The sequence below is a fragment of the Amblyomma americanum genome, chromosome 3 (assembly GCF_052857255.1).
Source record: "Amblyomma americanum isolate KBUSLIRL-KWMA chromosome 3, ASM5285725v1, whole genome shotgun sequence".
Lineage (NCBI taxonomy): Eukaryota > Metazoa > Arthropoda > Arachnida > Ixodida > Ixodidae > Amblyomma > Amblyomma americanum.
Genome location: NC_135499.1, coordinates 148,223,991 through 148,230,496, shown reverse-complemented (window position 1 = coordinate 148,230,496; position 6,506 = coordinate 148,223,991).

The window sequence follows — 6,506 nt, the reverse complement described above, 5'->3', positions numbered from 1 at the left end:
CACACCGCGCCTGAGCAGCACAGACATTACGAGATGGCACAGGGATAAGTGGTAGGCCGCAAAGCACCGGTAGGCTTCTAAACGAAACTTCTTATTGGGCTGACTTGCGCCCACAAAGAATTCTACACTTAGCGGCGACGATAGCAAGATACGTTCTCGGCAGCTGTCAAAGAACAGAATCACCGTTCCTCCTTGCTGCGCTCAGTTGAAAGCTGGCGAAGAACTTTCGCGATAAAGCATTAAAAACAACCACAATTATCACGAACAACATCGAAGCAGTTGGAAGTGGCTGCAATCATTCGAGATAAATCTGGCTGTATCTTGCCCGCTAACAAAGCGATAAGCTGCGTGCTAGCAGCTTTGAGCATGAATAAACAAGCCTCGCAAGCCTCGTCGGTAATATTATTAGTGTTCAGAAACCGATCCGGTTTCATTTTAGTCTTTCCCGCCTTCAGCCAGTCACAGAAGCGGGAAATACAAAGAGGCAATAGAATTGGTTTCAGACTCGTTTACTACAGCAACCCAGGCATTTTAAACATGGCGAACTGTCTCCTCTACCACCGCCACACAACGTGGAGCCTCACGTTTCTCAATTCTGGGGCCGCATTCTGGAGGTGTTCACGAAGTAGGCGTGTTTAAATTGGTGTGACTTAAACCCGGCGCTTTACCGTTCTCCAAGAAGGGAAAATGAGGAGATTGTTTTTTAATGAGGTAATTTCAAAGACCGAAAATAAGAAACTATTTTGTGATGCCGACCCTATCCATGATAGTTTTTCCTTCGGAAAAACTATCAACTGATTACAAGTTCGCCGTTCCTATGTGGACGCAGACAACCACATTCCGATGGAGGTAAAGCATAAAAAGGGCCCGTTTACGAATGTTTCGGCGTTTGTGGAAATATTCCACGTGGCCGAAACTGTCCCCAGACCTTCTAATAATGCGCATTTCATGGCCGTCATTGTAATAGCAAAGTATATCAATCGACGAGACATCTTTAAAGAAAAAAGCGCTCACGTACGCGCGATGTCGATATCCCCATCTGACTCTGGGCAGCCGAAGCTCGTAGAAATGGCTTGACCTATCAATAAAAAGGGCATCGCTTGGAGATCCCGTACCATACGACTCAAACAAAAATACTCCTCCATCGCTGCGAACTAAACAAGTAAAGTAATGAAGTGTGAACCACATGTAAATGATGGCTACGTTCCTTCATGCGATCGTGATCTACTAAAAACGTTACGCTGGGTGAGACAGTGAGGCTACAAAGCCGTCCCCCCACTCAAGGTTACTGAGGTGTCGTAAAAATACACGCTAAAGTGTACGGCATGCAGCGATCACTCTGAGTTGCTAAGATAATTTTCTTTCTACGCAAAGGATGCGAGCTATGATGTACTGTCAGTGTTTTAAACAGTTAACAAGCAATCGTCGATGTATGTGGAATTTAGTACACTCTGTGAGTTTTAATCAGCCAATCCCCCAAAATATCAATGATCACTGATTCCATGCTCTGATACTAATTATCTAACCTAACAGGCCACAGTGATCGCGGTTAGTTACAATTATTTACTGTATGACGTCTGCATTATCAGCTACGTTGCTAAGGTTTCCCTTTAGAGTTGTTTACGCGGATAATAATAATAATTGCTGGTAATTTTGTGAGATTTAATTAGCAGCATGCGCAAGTTTTCCGGGCTGTCTGATACTCCAAAAAGGTTTCTTTGGTGCAAACTAAAGAAACAGCGCTCTTTCAAACAGTGCACCATCTTTCCTGCTTGTACACCGTGTTTCAGGACTGCCTGTTTTGTTTTTATATTTTGTGTATGTGTCAGATGCATTTGCTCATTTGTGATTACTTTTCGGTTTATTATTTTTCCTTTTCTGCCTATCATTGCGATACCCTACGATGGACCAGGTCGATACAGAAGGCTTGGTTTATGGTTTGTTGGTTTATGGGGATTAACGTCCCGAAGCGACTCGGGCTATGAGAGACGCCGTAGTGAAAGGCCCCGGAAATTTCGACCGCCTGGGGTTCCTTAATGTGCGCTGAGTCGCACAATACACGGGCCTGCAGAATTTTGCCTTCATCGAAATTCAACCGCCGCGGCCGGGATCGAACCCGCGTCTTTCGGGTCAGCAGCCTTGCGCCATAACCACTGAACCACCGCGGCAGAGACGAAAGCAGCATGCAAGCAGCCTAATGAAATCCCTATCCCCTACGTAAGCAACAGTATTATATTTCTGTCTGTACTCTATGTCATCTAAATAGAGATTATTCCGAGTTCCCCATTTCCGCAAATCTCGCTGGAGAAGAATAAGAATTAATAATGTGCAATATTACTGGTGTAAAAAATGTAACCGATCGACCCAAAAGGCCTCTAGTGCAGCTAACTTTCAGAAGAACGCAATTATCTTGCCCATATCTCAACAGATTACAAGAAAATATACCCCCGTATCCTCAAAGTATCGTCAGTCGCAGTCTGTGTAGAATTAATCGTAACGTTTAGATGTGATGAAGCACGCATAACTGAAAATGAAAGACTACTTTCGTTTTATTTATAGAAGCTTTAAGAAAGTTCCGCTTGCAACAAGTGCTCAACTATGGAAGAGTTTCAAGTTTGTTGGTATAATCAGCGTAGATTATAAGTTTTACATTTTCTTAGCTCGATACAGCATCAGTCACATAAACGTTGAAAAGCAATGGGCCCCCATTGCTTCCTCGGGGGCAGCTGATATGTGGTCTTAGTTTATAGTCAATAGTGTTGTTTAGTCGTTAGAATATATATAAAAGTTTCAAATGCGAGAATTCCCATATCTACTATAAACTTCTTTTAGATAATGCATGATTAAGACAGCCGAAAGTCAGGATAAAATAATCCATTTGAAGCGTAAAGTTTCGCATATGTTAGAGAGGGCTAAAAAAAGAATTAAGAATAGCATTGTCCTGCCCACACCGCCTATTGGCACAACGGACAGGTTGAATCTCCATTTGAAGTCCTAATACCCTTGAACGTCACTTGAGTCCAAATCAACGAAATCATTCAAAGAAGAAAGAGGCCGCCTCAACTCCACCTCCCCCCCACCTTGGAAGTCAGGACAGCCAAGCCCTCGACCTAAAGAAAGAAAACTGAGGCGTTAGTGTAATTAAACTCGCATTTCCAGACCGTAATTGAGCATACCAGCTCGATAATAACCGACTTTCTCGACTTGCGACACTTCCTGCTGTTTGTTCGCCAGCCTTCGCGCCATCCGGTACATACCACTGTACCCTCGGTAAGAGACCTATCACAGATAATTGAACTTTAGGCAACTATTTGCTGACGCTTGGCAGGCGGAAGCACATTTGTCTTTGCCCCTGTCGAGAATAGGAATCTCTGGACATCTCCGTTGCACCTTCGTAAGAATGCAGCGGAGGGAACCAAACCACAGCCTCTCGTTGCGGCCATGCGAGCGGCGCCAATCAGATCGCAATTAGAGACCGCTCCGCTGCAGAACAGGCTTTGGTCTCTCCATCAGGCTTCCTCTGTCTGTCGTGCGAGCTTCCGAGTTCCCAGCTCTCACCGACCGCATCCACCCCCGTTTCCGCCCGGAGCAGCTGCCTTGTCGACGAGCATCCGTCAGCAGCAAACGCAACCTTTCCATCTGTGGTATCAACGGTTACGAGAGCAGACAGTCCCTAATGTCAGGCGAAGTTGCACGCAAGTAAGATCAAGTCTGCCGAGGCTGCTTTTAGCCGATATCAGTCGAAGAGGTTGTCCCATTGAGGCTCTCACTCTGTCGCTGTGTGACGCAACTCCAGACGCCCGGGCATGCGGGCACTGCGACAGACAGGCCGCAGGAAAAGACAGCTTGCAATGATGATGGATCCCGGATGTGCCCCCAATCTGCTTTGCGCCTGGAATATTTGTTTCTCGATTCTTCTCCTATTGCTTGTCGCGAGCCGAACCATTTGGCCCGCGTTTAGATGCGGTCTGTGTTTTTGCCAGCAGCGCAGGTCCCCGGTTGTTATTATTGGGGACCCTGTCATCGCATGGGTGCTGAACGTGAAGAGTGTAGCTTTACACGTCGTCCATTTCTTGGTCCTTTTCATCTGTCATTTTTCATAATCTTTCTTTCTCGCCGAATCTTATCTTTATTTCACCTGTAGTCTCAATAGCGTGGGTACGAGCAGTGGTGTACAAGTAAAAGCACCATGAAGAACAACACGGAGCGTAAACTGGAAGCTGCTTAGGAGCTTGCTGCTGTTCTAAAAACTAGGAGCAGGTAAATACAGAGTCACTGCATATCGCAACTCAAAAAGTAATAGGATGAAGCCAAAAAAGTACAGTCTGTCTAGTCGTCGAGAGTGATGTAAGCATGAACCCCAGAAGGTCAAATTAATCCGGAGTCCTCCACTACGGCGCCCCTTTCTCTCTTCCTTCATTCACTCCCTTCTTCATTCCTTTCCCTTCGGTAGGGAGAGTTTTTAGCCTGATAGAATTAGGAGTAATAAAAATAATAATAATTGGTTTTGGGGGGAAAGGAAATGGCGCAGTATCTGCCTCATATATCGTTGGACACCTGAACCGCGCCGTAAGGGAAGGGATAAAGGAGGGAGTGAAAGAAGAAAGGAAGAAGAGGTGCCGTAGTGGAGGGCTCCGGAATAATTTCGACCACCTGGGGATCATTAACGTGCACTCACATCGCACAGCACACGGGCGCCTTAGCGTTTTTCCTCCATAAAAACGCAGCCGCCGCGGTCGGGTTCGAACCCGGGAACTCCGGATCAGTAGTCGAGCGCCCTAACCACTGAGCCACCGCGGCGGGGAGAATTAGGAGGGCCATGAAGGCGAAAACGGTCCTATCGCCAAATCCGCACTGTTATTTACCACATCGCTCTTCAAGGAGATCTACACCGCATTAATAACTGGTGCGCCTCATGACAAATGACCCTTAACACTTATAAATGCCAGCTAATGACATTTAGCCGTAAACAGTATAATTACCTTTTCACTTACTCGCTTAACCACATACCAGTCACTCTTGCATCATCATACAAGTACGTTGGCGTCCTGGTTTTACCTAATCTCTCATGGAAAACCCACATAGAAAAAAATTACTGCCAAAGCTAACCGTACATTAAGTTATTCAAAACGTAACCTCAAAGGTGCACCTTCTTCTACACGGCAACTCGCACATCAAACATTTGTCTGCCCTCAACTTGAGTAAGCATATTCCATTTCGTCACCTCAACAAGACTACTTCGTTCATTCCCAAAAGCGCGTACAAAATCGTGCCCCTCGCTTCATTGCTCGCAACTATTGCCGACATTCCAGCATAACTAACATGAAGGCGCCGTTTTCCCTCCCATCCTTAGAATTCCGAAGAACAACAGCACTTATTTGCCTCTTCCATACAATTGTTTACTGCCATCATTCCTCCATACTACCTCTTACACAACCGGCCCACACATCTCATCCATTGCATAATCATCTCAGTTTTAAACGCCTTTCGGGAGAGACCACAGCATTCAGTTTATTAGCCCTACCCCGTACAATCATTCATTGTAATAGTCTTCCTGACAACATTGTTGGCATCTCAGATCATGTTATTTTCAAAGAAAAAATAAGCAGAATTTTGTTCTGAAGTGTTTCTTAAGTGTGTTTTTCAATTAGTTCTATTTTCTGGTTGGTTGCTTACTATTGTATAACGCTGTTAAAATAACCATCTTTATTTGCTTCTGTTTCGCACCCCAGTTATATAACCCCCCCCCCCCCCACCACCACCACCACACACACACACACACACACACACGCACACACAATACTCCAGTAGGAGCCCGTGAGGTATTTGAATAAATAAATAAAAGGGTGTATAAATAAGTTAGGTGAAATGGCCTAAGGTACTGTATAGCGTCTAAAAATTGTGGTAAGAGTGGTTAAATATAGAATACGAAGCCAGGAAGTCTGAACCACAGTCCTTGCATGAGCAAGAAGGGCGAGGCAGCTACGGCTAAGCACAACTTTCTCTTCAGCACTCAGCAATGAGGACGGGCTGAGATCACTTGGTATAAGAGATCACTTGTAAAAAAGCCTACATGACCTAAAATTTAAAAACCCTATCCGATGAAAATGGGCGGTCATTACCTAAATATAAAGAAGGGTGCGTTGGTATTTGAAATGTGTACAGTTCTGGGAAGTGCTGCGCTTTCTCTGTCTCCGAAATAGGGCTCATGTTTAGTGTGTGAAAAACCGAGGTGTGGGCTCCACATCTCGCGCATTTTGGTGCCTGTGTGACGTATAAAATAGCGCAACAGCAGCCAAGGACATGAAAGAACACACACGAGCGCTAACTTGCCACCAGTTAAAAGTTAGCGCTCGTGTGTGTTCTTTCATGTCCTTGTCTGCTGTCGCGCTATTTTATACGTCATGCACTACCAACAAGCCCAAACCGCCACCTTATTGGTGCCAGTGTACTTTTAAAATACGTGTGTGTGATGAATGTATGTCCTATGCTCAGTTTGCAAAAAG